Source organism: Crocodylus siamensis, chromosome 4, assembly GCF_052110815.1.
Source record: "Crocodylus siamensis isolate JL-2025a chromosome 4, ASM5211081v1, whole genome shotgun sequence".
Lineage (NCBI taxonomy): Eukaryota > Metazoa > Chordata > Crocodylia > Crocodylidae > Crocodylus > Crocodylus siamensis.
In genome coordinates, this window is record NC_143398.1 from 14258761 (window position 1) to 14275026 (window position 16266).

At 47.5% G+C, this 16266-nt stretch overlaps 1 long non-coding RNA gene across 1 annotated transcript in view; it reads right to left on the reverse strand.

Moving 5' to 3' along the window:
- LOC149865507 (uncharacterized) overlaps positions 1-15175 on the reverse strand; it is a 30650-nt gene extending 15475 nt beyond the window's left edge. The window contains exon 1 of the long non-coding RNA XR_016441718.1: positions 15040-15175. This is a non-coding gene — a long non-coding RNA (uncharacterized LOC149865507). The remainder of the gene's footprint in view (positions 1-15039) is intronic.
- Between the last annotated feature and the right edge of the window lie 1091 nt (positions 15176-16266).

The following is a 16266-nucleotide window of genomic DNA, read 5'->3' on the forward strand; positions in this document are numbered from 1 at the left end:
TTCTTGATTTGTGTTGTCCAGGGAACTGCGATCTTCAGGACTTTGTCAGATTTGAGGACCAGCCTAGTGGTGTCTTTCACAGAAAAATCTTCTACCCTTATGTGACCTTAGTGAGGAAATCTTCATGTATGTCTCCTCCAGAGTGCTTAATCACTACAGAGATGATTTAGGCCCTTTGCTATAAAAGCTTCATCTTCAGGGACTATTTATTAAAAGGTACCTTTGTTAATGAGGTTGCATTTAACCTCAAAACCAAAGGAGAAAGTAATCCCAGCATTCTCCAGGAGTGTGGGCCACTTTTCTTTTGTTAGAAAGATCCAGTGAAAGTCTCATGCCATTAAAAAAAATCATACCAAACAAAGGCATGATTCTTTATGCCAAAGAAAGGTCATAAAGCTGTGGGCTAGAAGCAGAATTAATGGGGCAAAACTGATTACTAAGCTCGCCATCACTCATGGCTGTGTCAAAAAGGTGAAAATACTTTGGGGAGGGGAATGAAAGAGGTGCAGCTGTTGCTGGAGCTGACATCATGGCAGATTGCAGCAGGAAAAATGTTAACAAAAGGCTATCACATGAAGTGAACCATTAGATTATCCAGTACATTAGTACCTTGAAGGGACTTTTGGAGCAGCAGTGAGCTGTGCCAGAGCACATTAATGAGGAGGGGCTGGCTAGATAGATAAGATGCTGACCTCCACCTTCAGATTCATACAGCTAGCTTAGGAACAATTGAGGCAGCTGCATCAATTACAGTGATGCATGTTCTAAAAAAGCTAATATATGAGCTGAACTAAATCTGTAGGCAAATGAAATGGCACAGGCTGAGTACAGAAGAAACCACATGGTGGACTTAAGAATAAATAAAATATTAGGCAGCAGAGACTATGTCCTATCTGATGGATCTACAGTAGTACACTTCTCTAGGGATACCCAAGCTCTTTTCAATTTACAGGTGAAAGTATTGTCATTGGAAATAACACCAAAGCTCCATTTCATTTTACCCTATTGATAGAGGATGGATAGAGCACAGTGAATAAAACCAAGAACCACTTCACTGCTTACACTACAGTGAGAACTGCCAAAAGCTTAACGGAGGTAGACTTTATGAGGACAATTAAAAAGACCAGCAAAATCTATACTCTGCAATGGGGTATGGCTCAAATACTGAATAAATACTTTGCTTCAGTCTTCAATAACAGTGAAGAATTAACTGAAAACAATGGTAGGGGTACAAAACAGGAATGAGAACATGGTTATGGAAATAATCACATCTGAGGTAGAAGCCAGACATACATTGCTTATTGTCATAAAATCAGAGGATCCAGGTAATCTCCACCCCAGAACTCTGAAAGAATTGGCCTGTGAATTAGGAATCCCTTTAACAAGGATTTTTAATGAATCTGTCAACTCAGAGTTTACAGTCTATGATTGGACTTTTATGATTAGGCAATTGTATTGCCTATTTTTAATGGAAAAAAGTGTCACCTTGGCAGTTATACGTGACTCCAGTATTATGCAAGATCTAAGGACAGATATCAAAGGAAAGAATAATAAAGGATACGGAAGTAAACAGAAAATGGGATAAAACACAACATAGTTTTATCTAAGAAACATTGTGTCAAACCAGTCTAATCTTGTATGACAGGACAACTGACTTACATTAGGGCAACACGGTGGACATTATCTATTGTGATTTAAGCAAAGCTTTTGAAACAAACCCAATGAGAATTAGCCAAAGTGGTGAGGATAGAGATCAATGCTCTGAATATAAGGTAGATAAAGAGTTGGTTTAAAGGGATTTTACAACAAGTTATGCTGGAAGGCAAGTTATTGTACTGGAGACCTATTGCTAGTGGAGTTCCTCAGGGATTGGTCTTTGAACCTATCCTGTCTACCATTTTCATTAGCAGCTTTAGTAGAGAAACTATAGTGGTACTTAGGAAATTTGTGTATGACACTAATCTAGTGAGGGTGGAGGGAGAAGGGCAGGTTCTGCCAATATAGTAAAGGAGCACATTATTATACAGGAAAATTAGATCTTGTGGAGTAGAGCAGCATTTCTCAACCTATGGGTCGCAACCCAAAAGTGGGTTGCAAGAATATTTCAAAGGGTTGCGAGCTGCAGCAGGGCAGAGGGGCAGTGGGAAGGCACCTTCCCTTTCCATTGGGGGAATGGGGCAGGGGAGAGCTGCTTGGCCAGGAGCCAGGAGACACTGCTTGGGGGGGGGCCATGACCGGGCTGCCTGGCATGGTGCGGCAGCCCCAGCTCAGGGCAGTGGGGGTGCCACAGGCCTCTCCTCCTCCTCCATCCAGCCTATGCTGTGGCTGGACTTGCTCTGCTGCTGCCCGCATGAGCCAGAGCCGCCGCAGTCACTGAACTCCGGCCCAAGCGGGACAAGGGCAGCTGGGGGCCCCTTTAGCAGGGCTGGAGGGGGGCAGGGAGCTGCAGGTTGGGAGTGAGGGACACCAGCATGGCCCAAGGGGGCAGAGGATGGGGGAGTCAGGCACCATCAGGGCTAGTGGGGTGTGCGTCGGGGCAGGCCATGGATCTTTGCAAATGGGTTCTGGTAGGAAAAAGGTTGAGAATCACTGGAGTAGAGCATTAGAAATGGTGTGAAGTTGAATGGTGTCAACTGCTAAATTATGCACATACTTAAGAACTAATCAGAACTTTAGCTGTCAGGTAGAAGGCTCCTAAGGTTGGTGTAAGTGAGCAAAAGAGGGACCTGGGTGCACAAGGGGATTTCAGGATGATTATAAGTCAGTGTTATGATGCATCTATGAAAAAAACTTAATGCAGTTCTGGGTGGGGTATATTCAGCACAGACAAGGAAATATTCGTATCCTGCGAAATCGGGTAATGTCCATGAAATCCACAGGAAAAAAAACATACCAACAAGAAAATGCTGGATCCTCAGAGGGAGCCAGCAGTCTTCAGGATGCTGTGGCAGCCTGCTGGGGTGAGGCAGGGAAGCAGGGAGGTCTGCACACTTGAAGGGCTGACAGCAAGATGGCTGCCAGCCCTGCCCTTCACTGCTTATTGGCTGCGAGGGCTGTCTGTCATGTGGCTTGCAGCCTATCAGTGGTGAGGGGCAGGGCTACTTGAGCCCCTTGGCCAATCAGAGGGTTGGGTGGCACTGTGCTCCACCTGTGAAATGGCTGCCAGGCCCCACGTTCTTCCCACGAAATCGGGGGGGCAGCCGCCCTGAGTTCAGTAGGTCTCTTGACACAGAGATGGCTACTTGAGGTTCCAGGAAACATCTAAAACAACTGTGCTATGGTGTAAACTACCTCATTTGTTTCAGGTCCCTCTTATGGACCTTTGAATGTCAACATTGTTACCTACATCACTGCTCATCCATGCAAATAAGAAAGGAAAAATACATTGCAGAGATTTACAGCAGTTTGAGGCATGCCACTGTGAAGTGCTAGCTCTGGATAGGTAAGAGATGGATATATTACAGCAGAGGCGTGTAAAAACACAAAGTGGGGCTGGAAAGGGTTTTCAAATTTCTGTTGGGGGAAGAGTGAACTTCCAGACACCTGGAAACACTGCAGTGTATGCTGTCTGGATTGTGCAAAAATGAAGGTGATTAAGCATACATATTCTGAAAACAAAGGCCCAAGCCTGCACTCAAATCTGTTTATATGTGCTGAGCTTTTGGTAGTTTTACAGAGATCCTATTGCAGGATCGGGTCCTAGGTAGCTGCATTAAACTTACAGTGAAATAGATATAATTTCATATTCTGCTACATATAATATTCTGCTGGTTGCAGTTATACTAATAGAGATATATAGTACCAGGAGGGGCTTACTGGGTCATCAAATATAGTTCTCTGCTATCACAGGAATCCATGTCATATAATCCCTTCTATCTTAAAATGGTTAATTTTTCCAGCCTACTACACCTCTAGGAAAGCTGTTCCAGAACCTCTTCCTCTGATGGCAAGCAGTCTTCTAACTTAGGAATAATGCATTTATAGGCAGCAATCATATCTCCTCTTAGTCTTTTGCTAGGCTAGACAATCCAGCCTCCTTTTCTAGCCTCCTTTCATAAGATAGGGTCTCTATTCGTCTAATCAGCCTAATAGCCCTTTTCTGCACCTGTTCCTCAGTGCATGACATTTTCTTAAACATGGGTAACTAGAATTGTATTCCAGATGAAGTCTCACCAGTGCCTTGTTTAATGACAATGATTACTGCCCTGTCTCTCCTGGAGTACCTGTTATATCCTACGACTGTATTTGCCTTTTTCAGGGCTACATCATGCGAGTAACTCCTAGCCATCCAGTGACTGATTAATCTTTCTCCTCATCTGTCCTTTCCAACAGGTGAGTTTCCATCTTGCAACAGAAATTATTGTCCCTGAATGCAAGACAAATCATGCTTTGTGTTTGAATGTGTATGAACTATTATGTCTACTAGCTCTAATATTCTAAGGAAAACTGAAATAAATGACCTTTAAAAGACACTTTAGAACCCTTCTCATCTACGAACTTTTTCTTTCCTTCCCTGTGGAATACTACTAAAAGCAACTATTTGTCTGAGATGTCCAAATGAATGTGGCTATAGTACCCATTGAAACCAATAAATTAACTTGTGAAAGAGACCCAACTCTTTAAAATATACACAACTCGGTAAAATATACACAACTAACACTTAAATAGTTCTGCTGCGTGGCAAATGATGCACTAGTGTCATGCAACAGAGAAAGAGCAAAGCATCTACCAAAGCATATATTTCATGTAAAGATCCAAATATGCATGTTACTGAAAAATAGGGATCAACTATGGAACCATCATTCATTGAACGAGCAACAGCACTTGTTGGACTAGACACAGATTATTGAACCAGCTACGTCATTAAATCAGGCACGTTGCTTACAGAGTCAACTGTTAAACCAGATAGATTATCTCTTGAGTCTGGTATATTAACTGCTCAGTCAGATCTTCTGGCATCAAATTAGAGCTTCTGCCTGTGAAATGGAAGTGCCACGTGGTTAAAAAAAAAAGTGGATGTATAATTGGGCAGTCTAGAGAGAAATGCAGAAAGTTAGAATGGAAGGAGTTTAGGTCAGTGGCAACCTTTTAGGATGGCAAGCTGGCACTTACAACCTGGCCACTGTTATAGAACAGCTCTCCCTGCCCTAACCCTGCTGAGGCTGGTTTCCCACACCCTCCAATGCTGCCTCCACTTACCAAGCACCACCAATGCCAGTGGAGAATGATTAATTTAGTGGTGAGGGTGAGCTGAGCTGCAGGGAAGCATGAAAGACCTATCCTTGGCACAGGGCAGAGAGGGCTGGAGCAGCAGCAGACGGCCTGAGAACATGGACTCTTTAAGGGGCTGGTACACGTGCCTCTGCACATTTCCGATCCTCCCTCCCTTCCCCCTTGTGAGTTGGACCAGACCTTCACGGGCCAGGCCAGATCCAGGCTCTTTGCAGACAAGATCCGCTCCATGGGCTATAAGTTGCTGACCCTTGGTCCATGCTGCTTAAGAACAGAGCTGTAACATCAAACTATTTCCCCAGGAACAGCATCTTCTACTGCTGCATCAGCTTCTAATTTCTTTCTTTTTCACATTTACTCCCTTAAAGGGCTACATCTACTATCCAATATTCTTCTGCATCCTTGCTTGAGCCCTGTCTTTTCAGCTCTCTCAGATGTTCTTACCCCTCATAAAAGGGTGAAGGAAGCATAGAAAATCTCCCAAATCCCTGCATACACTTAAGGGAAGATTTCCCAGAAACAGGCACCCAGCTAAAAGGCTGCCTTCCAGGGTTCCCTACATTCTGATGTAGGGGCTGTGCTGGAGGTGGGGCTCACAAGTAGAAAAACATACATTGGGCAGGATTTGCAGCCAAACAATAGCCCTGGGCAGCTGTTGGGATGTAAATATACACTCAGGGCTGTTTCAGTTATCCTGGGGGCTGTGCAGGTGTAAGGGAACAGAGCCCACCACTCTGCCTAGGCACCTCTAAGCTGTGTAGCATAGCCTCTCACCCCAGTGTTAGTGCATCATTTTACATGTTCTCATTGGAATACATGGCCCAGCTCCTACTGACCTCAGTGGGGTCAGGCCTTGGCCCCTGAGATGACTGCATGTTCAGGATCCCATTTCCTAAAACTTCACAGTGACATCATCTGGAGAAGTCAGAGACATTGCTTGTGCTTCATACTAAGCGTCCCAGCCCCAGAATCATCAGAACCCAGGTCTTTTGTTTCCTATCATTATTAGGTCCTAAATTTTCAAACTGAAGATGCCTGGGCTGCCTTCCAATAACTCTCCATTCTTTTTAAGTAGCAATGGTAAGGCACTTTCTCAGGAACTGTTGTCAGGGGAAGACCTTACTATCTGGGTAATATGCTAACTGTCTCTCCCTAAATGCCTTAGATGAGATAAAACACAGCGTTCACAGTCTAGCAGAGTAAAGTGTTTTCTTTTAACATTTAATCAGCCTGAAACAGGTTCATAGTTCTCTTTTACTCTAGGCACACAGACTCAAAAGCCTTCCACCTAGGAGGAGCTAGTGAAAGTTCAGGAAGGTGGTTTAGATGATTAAGTGGAGGTAAGTACAAAGCAGTACTTTGGCTCTGAGCTGTTAAGAGGTGATGCACAGAGCAGCGCAAAGGAAGTTACTGGCTGAACACAGGGTACAAAGTTTTATTAGCCCTATAAAACTCAGCACTGTGGTGTGGTGGCAGTGTGGTTAACTGTCTGTCTACAGCTTGAGGGGAGTTTGAGATGTCCCCTATCAGCCTAAATAAGGAAATGGCTTCCAGTGCTTCAGGCTGGGAAGTCAAAGGCAACCACATCTCTCACATTATGCTGTTGTCTGTAGAATCTAGCATGCCTTAACCACACTAGTTGGATTGGCTATTTGCTACATATTTTGAATGGTGTCTGCTGGCACTGTGCATGTTAACTATTTACATATATACAGAATAGAGCACCCTTGTAACATCTCTCATCCCATACTGGAAGCAGAGTGATTTCAAACTCTACAGACTTTGTTGATGAAGTAAGCTGTTGCTTACAAAAGCTTATGCATCTCTAATTCAGCTAGTCTATAAGATGCACCTCTACCCTGCCTTTTTCCAGATTTTGAAATAAAAAAGGCACCATTATCTCTCTTCCAGACTGGGTGGTTGGGTTTTTTTGGCCATTTCTTCCTTCCCTTGTTGTGTATCATGAGGACACTGGGACAGTATGGGTGCAGACAGAAGTGACAATTTTCACCTGATTTGGCCACAGAAAGCAGTTTATACTTGATCAAACACAAGTGAACAGCTGCAGACAGCTTTAACAGTGGCTGATCCGGTGAAAATGAGGGTTCAGATGAAGACATGTCAAAACACATAGTCTTCTACAACTTCTGTCTGCACTGTCTCTCACCCTCCAAGCTGTTTTCAGAATGGGAGGGGGTAAAGGGAGCAGAGGCAGTTAGATATGGGGGGTTTGTCAGCCCCTGCTGGAGGGTGGGGTGGGTGAATTGGAGACCCCAATGAAGTGTGTGGGGGGGGGGCTCTAATTCACCACCATCGAGAGATAGCTGAGGTACCTGTAGAATGAGTTCCCTCCCCTTTCTTTCCCGCTCCCATTCTGAAACAGGGACAGGATGGGAGAGACAGGGCTGTTGCCAGAAGAAATATGTTGCTAGGTGACTGCCACTCACCAGCTAGATTTCCTTCTCCCTGGAACCAACAGTGAACTTCTGTTTGGTCCTGGGGATCACTGTAACTGAATGATTCCTGCAAAGCACTCTCAGTTACAAATATGCGGTGCAACAAATGGCTCTACATGCGCCATGTGCATTTTGTGGCACTTCAAAAGGTTTTGAAGCACCGCAAACTGCATACTCCTGCTCATGTGGACATGGCCATCGACTCCAGTGGGAATTTCAGACAAGGCACGGTGGCAGAAACAGATGCCAAGAAAGCAACCAATGGAATCCAAAAGTGTTTTCAATAACAGCCTTTTAGGAAGTACTCTGAGATGCTCAATGGAGGACAAAGATTCATGGTTATTCTATGTCTTGGCTTTTGAACACCACTCCCAAGCATAAAATTGTAGTGTAATTTTGTTTTGTGGTAGGAGGAGAGATGCATCATGTGTTGATCTGTCAAATGGGGTCACATTGACTACCTGTGTTCTTTGGTCTCGTTGAACTGAACTCAGTGCAAAAGCAAGGGATGTCTTTGCTCTTTCTTTGAGACCCAAAGACCAAACTGGTCCATAGCATGGTTTGACACAGCATCAAGGTTGCCAATGGTATTCCTGAGCTAGAGATTGCTGGTATAGAAGTACAAGAAAATGCCCCAGGGACTGTCAGAGTGTTGGATCCACCAGGTTCATGGCTACCTTGCACTTAGGGAGAGGTACAAAACTGTTGTAACAGGGCCAAGAATCTGCCCCTTCATGCTATTAATCAAATGAAATACCTCCAGCTCATATTTAACGGAATCCAAACAGCCAAAAAACCCTTTCATAAATTTTATCAAGTGCTGAGTAAAAGCTAACAGTACAACATTTACACAAGTGATTTAATGAGAGCCCTTTTCCACCTTCCACTTCTAATCAGTCACCAGGTCATGCCCCTCTGTAGGCAAAGGTTTTATGAATGGCTTCAAATATCATGAAGAGTGTTTGCCTCATTTCAGAAACACCACTTTCCTAAACAATGGTCAACATGCATAAATGCTTGAGAGGTTAAGGAACAGAGTACCAAGTTAATGATTTTTCTCACTACGTTTTGAATCAGAACAAAGTCAGCTTGATCTTTTTGGGACCTCTCTTGAATTCAGTCTCTTTCATCTTTCAAATGACTATGCTTTGCTATTCAAACACACTGATTAGAAGTGCCTAATAGAAAGTACTGATCAAACATACTGCAAGACTTCCCGGCCCTGAGTACAAAACTCTTATACCAAGTCAAAGGAAGTGATTAAGAAAAAGGAATTCAATTGTACCAACTTGGCAGACTTCCCCTTATAAACATGAGAGGATGGTAACACTGTTCAAAAAAGTGACTTATTTCTCTAACTCTGTATAGCTGGGCCATCTAAGAATTCATAAATTCTCTGGGAAGTCTCAAGAGCTCATAAACCCTCTGGCTTGGAATAGATGAAGATAGAGTCCTGGGCTTCTGGAGTGAGAGTGGTACATCCACACTTGTGGTCCGTTCTCTGGGATAGTTCACCTGTGTCTCTGGCCCTTTAAAATTATTTCTGAACAAGAGGGAGGAAGCGTTTTATTGTTACAGGAATTCAGTACTGTTCAAAAGAATTCACCCTACAGGGCAAAAAATCCCCAAGGGGCTTTAGCAGGCCAAGACTGCAGAGGAAGAACAATAGTTGGCAGCAGGGAGAAACAACAGTTGATTAAGAAAAAGAAGAGAGGTCTGTCCCTGAAGCCCTGACATTTGATGGATCTGAACTCTATTTAATCCTAATCTGCCATTAATTTCCACCTCAGCAATATTCCCCCCTCACCTATCAGAGTAAGATGCATTTTACACACCCGCCAATAGCATTTTATATTGCCTGTGCACTCATTTTCAGTAAAGCCAACCTTAGAGGCTAAATCTTATCACATTTTACATGCCTAAATGGCAGGCACAGGCATCACCTGGACATGAGGGTGTTGGGGGTTTAGGGCATGAGCATGAGAATCCAGACACTTGGGCAAGATGGTGGTGCAGGCAGGAGCTAGGCAAGACACAGGTTCCAGCAGGAGCTAGATTAGGGAACAGGGACCCAAAACTAATGAACCAGACTATGACACTCAGAGCCCACGGATCAGGAACCAGGATTAGGAGCAAGATCAGGACCAGGAAGCAAAAGCTAGACTGGGGTAGACAGAAGGGAAGCCCATCTTTTTGGGAACTCAGAGAGCACTGCAAGGGCTGCTGCTTAGATGTAGCAGCCACAACCCAGCACTTTAACTGGGACCCACTGGAGGCACTCAGGTGGCCAGCAGTTAGTCCCATGCAGGCAATCAGGGCCAGCCGGGGGCTTATTTGCCTACCTGCAGCCCTGACTTCTGATGTACGCAGCCACGGGGCTGTAAGTTTTGGCATTTAGACACGTCAGGATTCTATTTTCCCCCATGCCTATACCTGCCAGAAGCAAAACAGAGGAGGGGCTGCGCTCTTGTGTTTTAGCCTAATGGGACAGGACACTTGCCCACACAGTGGGGAACCTGGTTCTAGGCCATACTCACCCAGCTGCCTCTCTCTGACCTCCCAGCACAGTGCTCTAATAACTGATTACAAGAGAGGCATTATCTAAACCAGGGTGTCAAACTCATCAGGACTGAGAGATGGATGAATGGCATGGGGCCAGTTTGCAGGCCAGATGAGTGACACAGAGCTGGTCCATGGGCTACATCAGGCCCCCAGACCAGCCTTGCATGACACATGCAGTGTGTACCCCAGCATATGGCATGTAGGTCCAGTCTGAGGCCCATGGGCAGCACTGTGGACCAGATGACAGGGCTCTGCAAGATGGATCTGGCCTATAGGCTGTATGTGTGACACGCCTGATCTAGATTGCTTCTCACTCCTGTTGAAGCTTAGCCACTGTTTTCTGCATTTAATATTCATATAATCATAGAAAATTAGGAGTGGAAGGGACCTCAGGAGATCAACTAGTCTGGGGGTTGTCAAAGTTTTTATGCCATGGCCCAGAAGTGGCTGCAGCCCTGCAAATCGCAGCCCAGCAGTCACAGCTGACCGCAGCCAGAATTTCCAGGCAAAAGACAGGTAAGGATACCCCCACCCCCCAGGCAGGGGGCCAAACCCTGCGCTGCTGCAGACCCTGCAGAAGAAGCCAAGACCTTTCTGCCTGGCTCTGGGGGGCCGCAATTTGCTGGCTTGTAGCCACTTCTGGTCTGGCAGCCGACTGTGCTGTGGACTTGCAGCTGACCTGCCGCAGCCCAGGCATTGAGAATCCCCGATCTAGTCCAACCCCCTGCTCCATCCCCAACTAGATCACCCCAGCCAAGGCTTTTTGTAGTTGGGTCTTTAAAACCTCCAAGGACAGAGATTCCACAACCTCTCTAGGTAACCTATTCCAGTGCTTTAGCACCCTCCTAGTGAGAAAGTTTTTCCTATTATCTAACCTAAACTTCCCTTGATGCAACTTGAGACCATTGCTCCTTGTTCTGGTACCCACCACCACCACTGAGAACAGCCTAGCTCCATCTTCTTTGGAGCCCCCTTCAAGTAGTTGAAGGCTGCTATTAAATCCCCTCTCAGTCTTCTCTTCTTTAGACTAAATAAGCCCAGTTCCCTCAGCCTGTCCTCATAAGCCATGTGCTGCAGGACCCCTAACCATTTCTGCTGTCCTTTTTTCTACATCAGGCTTGTCCAACATAAGGCCCACAGGCTGCCATGCGGCCCTCCAAGCTGTTTTCTGAGGCCCAAGGTGCTGCGAGAGGAAGTGAAAGTAAACACTGAACTTTCATTTCAGGGCGGTGATGCGATATCACTTCCTTTGAGGTCTTTGAATATGGCTTACCAGCCCACTGGGTAATAAAAAGTTCGTGATCCGGCTGCACATTCAGAAAGGTTGGATACTCCTGGTCTACATCCTTTCTGTAACAGGGGGCCCAAAACTGGACACAGTACAGGTAATCCTTGCCATTCGTGGGGAATACGTTCTCGTATCCCCTGCGAATGGCGAAATCCCCGAATAAGGCTGCTTGCATTCATGAACTCAGTGCCCCTGGCGACTGGTGGGGTGGGTGGGCATAGCTGTGCTGGGACAGTGGCAGGAGCCTGGTGGCGGGAAGTGCGGAGCTCCCAGTAACTCCTTTAAGTGTATTTAAGAAGTGGGTTCAGCATTTGCAAATATTTGAAACCATGAATGCCAAACCTGCGAACAGTGAGGGTTTCCTGTACTCCAGATATGGCCTTACCAGTGCCAAATCAAGGGGAATAATTACTTCCCTCAATCTGCTGGCAATGTTACAAATGCAGCCCAGGATGCCATTAGCTTTCTTAGCAGCAAGGACACACTATTGGCTCATATTTGTCTTATTGTCCACTGTAACCCCCAGGTCCTTTTCTGCAGAGCTGCTGCCCATCCAGTCAGCCCCCAGCCTGTACCAGTGCATGGGATTCTTCCATCCCAAGTGCAGGACTTTGCACTTGTCCTTGTTGAACCTCATGCGATTTCTTTTGTTCCAGGCCTCCAATTTGTTGAGGTGACTTTTATGAATTTATGATTCTCTGAATCACAGCCCTACCCTCCAGTGTATCTACAACTTACCCCAGCTTGATGTCATCTGCAAAGTTGCTGAGAGTGTACTCCATCTCATCTTCCAGGTTGTTGATGAACATATTAAACAAAAATGGCCCCAAGACCAACCCCTGGGACACTACACTTGATACCGGCTGCCAACTAGACATCAAGCCATTGATTACTACCCTTTGAGCCTGACAATCCAGCCAGTTTTCTATCCACCTTATAATCCATTCATCTAACCCATACGTCCTTAACTTGCTTGCGAAAATGTTGTGAGAGACCGTAATGTTCAATGGTTAGAATCAGGGGAGAGTAGTGAGGAAGTCTGTGCTGCATTGGGAGCAAGGACCCAGGCTACAACTCATCTCACTGAGACACCTACCCTCTGCCTTGTTCTCTTCTTCCTCACCTTCTCTTGGCTGGGAAGCAGCTTCAACCCCCTTCTGCGTGAGAAAGTACCTAGAACTAGGGTTATCTGCCTCATGAGCAAATGGCCTAACTGCTAGTCCAAGGGTGTCAAACTCATTCAGCCCTCTGGGCTGGCTGAGGGCCACAGGGCTGGTCTTTGGGCTGCATGAGACCCACAGACTGGCCCCATACATTAGAGCCAATATGCAGGGCCGGTCTGGCAAGAGCAGTTCATGCAGTATGTGCCCTAGGCCGTCCCCCTGTGCTACATGCAGCATGTGTGCTCAGTCCTGTCCCATTTACCACATGCAGAACCTGCCAGCTACAGCCTGGGGTTTGCCCAGCACGTGGTGTATGGGGCCACAGGGCCTATGCTGCATGTGGTGGCCACACTGGACCGGCCTTGCATGCTAGCTCTAGTGCATAAGGATGATTTGTGGGCCTGATACAGCCCTTGAGCCAATGCTCAGGGTTGATCTGGCACAGGCATTGCATGCAGCCTGTGCTAGACCAGCTCCATGTGCTGAGCCAGAGCCAGAATGTGCCATGTGGAGCCCAGGGCTCCACAGGCCAAATCTTGTCTGCGGACCTTAGGTTTCACTCCCCTGCATTAGTCTACTGAGCTAAACCAGGGAAGGGCCTCTTCCTCCACCATCTAATACTCATGAGCATGGGTTTTTGCCTGGCTGTAATTTTGGAAATCTGACTTTACACACCTGTCTGTTCAAGTGTACATTGCCACATACAATGTGGCAATGTACTCCATAGAGTACAGCCATACTGAGCATGCTTGGTGGGCATGTGTGCACTTGCAAGCCAGAGCCGACTCCCAAGCTGTGCGTGCCAAAAACTGCAGATATGCAGCTGTCGCGCTTGGGTGCATGAAGTGAAACAGGACTTAGTTCAAGCGTTTGTAAAAAACCCTTCCCTTCAATCATGAGTCAGACTCGCCCACATCTCACGTTTTTCTTAGACTGATGACCTATTACACAATTATCCATTTGGGAGAGAAGGGGGTTATTTGCTTTCTGATTTTAAGATTTCACATTTCCAGGCTCTTTCCCACACTTAACGGGTGGGACTTTCCTCTAAAACATGACCAAAAGCTGCAGCTTTCATGACTTCAGGATCTAGGACTTGAGGCACAGGACCAAATGTAGCAAGATATTTGATAAGACCTCAGTGAGTAGCAACACTGCCTCTGCGTGGGCTCAAGGTGCAGAGTAGTAGGCCTGGGCACAAAACTGTTTTATTCTTCCTCTTTTTAGGTAGTTACTGAGTGCATCTACATGTGCAAATGCTCCAGGATGGCTTTACTCTACAGCAAATTACTCTAGAGTAAACCCACCCCGGGCACGCATGCAGGGAAGTGGGAGCAGCTTTGCTGCTCATGGCAGCAGTCTGTTCCTGCCCCTGCCAGCCCTAGGCTTCCCCTAGGTGCTAGCCCAGGGGTTGGCAGGGAGCATGGGGCCAGGAGACAGCGGTCTCCTGGAAGGGGCTGGGACATAGCTCCCTGTCCATGGGAACTGCCTGCTGCTGGGTTGGGCTCCACCACGAGAGCCCAGGCAAGGATAATGCTCTTCTGCCCTGGCAGCAGGGAGCTCCCAGCCCCTGCTAAGAACCTCCCAGCCCTGAAACTGCAGGGTGGGGCTGGAAAATAAGCATCTCCCTGATCCCAATCCCAATCATGGGGACTAGGAGCTCCCTGCTGCCAGAGCAGAGGGACATTGTCCCTGCCCAGGCTCCGGTGGTGAAGCCTGCCCTGGCAGCAGGCAGCTCCTGGGGGCAGAAAGCAATCTCTCATCCCCTACTGACCAGGAGCACATTTACACCGTCACATGCAGTAAGTAATCGGAAATAAGTTTGCTACTAGTATTTACAGGTAGCCGATTTACTTGTGATTAGGGCAAATTACTGTGTAGTAAGTATCTGCACGTATAGATGGTGATGCTTGCTGCACAGTAATTAGCTTTCATCTTGTCTCCTAGTGCCAGAGATTATAGCATCAAAGGAAACAATTCTTGACTTACAGGCTGGTTCTTAGGCCCCTATAAAATATCTGTCGAAAATAATAACAACAAGAAAGCAAGAAGAAAAATGGGTCGAGAACTAGGCCTAGATTTCCCCCTGATTGCACCACTTTTAGTTCAGTGTGACTCCACGGATTTCTAAGGAGTCACAGTGGCATAAAAGTGGTGTGACCTGACAGAAAACCCGGGTATCTTTGGTCCCATTCACCCTTCAGACCTGCTGCACTCACTCTGCCGGCGCAGAGAGGACAAATTAGATCAGCCTTCTCCTATGTGTTTTGAAAAGTGCAGCGCACTGTCAAAATGAAACCCCTGCATTATCATTTGTAGCCGTGATCAAGACACTTACCCCCGCTACCGCTAATAATGGCATTCTTAAAGTGAACCGGAAGAAAGCTCGGTTGGTTAGTCTGTGAAGGTGCACATCTGCCCTGCCTTCCTCCTTAAGAGAAGTCCTTCTTCACGTGCCCCATCCGAAGTTGTCCCTGGTGCGCCAAGCGCTATTTCCCTCGCAGCTAGAAAGGGAATAAGGATTTGCAGCAAGGGCCGTGATTGGATCCGGCGGGCGGTGAGCTCACGGCGGAGGCCGGCCCAGGGCGAGGGAGGGCTGGCTTGCGACACTGCCTGGGAGGATATTAGCGGGGCGAGGGGCGGGGCCCGGGGCAGCCGGTACCTGTGCTCGCGTCCCCGGCGGCGGAGGTAAGCCCCGGCGATGGAGCGTTGGCTGCGCGAGCGTTCGGCTCCCGGGCACGTGCTTCCGGGGCGGGGGGGGGGGGCACCCGGGCGCGTTTCTGCGCCGCCCGCGGCTGTTTTGCTCCGCGGTTTCTCTGCGGCTCTTCCCCCCCGCGCTACATCGAGCTGGGTGGGTGGGGGAGGGCTCAGCGCCCGGCTCTCTTCCCTCTTCCCCGGCTCGGGCCACTGCAGCTGCTGCTGCGGATCTGCGGGAAGCAGGGGGTTATCCCTGGGCGGGGGGGAGTCCGGAGGAAACAAGTGGGACCCGGCCCAAAGTTTGGGAGCCGAGGCGGCGGATGGGAGCCGCAGATCCGTGTCGGAATTGCTCCTAACAGCAAGTTCTGATGCTGCTGATTTTTTTTTTTATTATTATTATTATTATTATTTTATTTGTTAACCTCCCCCCCAGCGAGCTGTGTGGAGGTGCAAGAAGAAAAGCTCTGGCTTGTGCTGCTGTGCTCGGCGCTCCCGCGCTGCGGGTCCTGGTGGCCGGGGCCCCCCGCGGGCGCCGGGCTGGGCTGCCGGAGAAAGGAGCCTTTGGGGGCTTTGCTGTGGTCCTCCGTAATTAGCAGCCCTGAGTAGTTCCATCAGAAGACATAAAAGCAGCCTGAGCGCGCCTCCCGGCCCTGGGTCTGACCGCAGCTTCTGCTTCAGCTCACTCCCGTTTCTTTCTAGCAGCCGTCTCTGATCATGAAGAAGAAAGCGGAGGCTTGGAGGGGAGGCTCGGCTGCCTGGCTCTGAGCCACAAGTTGTGCGCGGCGCCCCATGCTAGGAGATGCGTTTTCCATAAATAACTGGCTCGCACATACTGTGCCATGGGCGTAAAGCCTCTTGAGACAGGGAT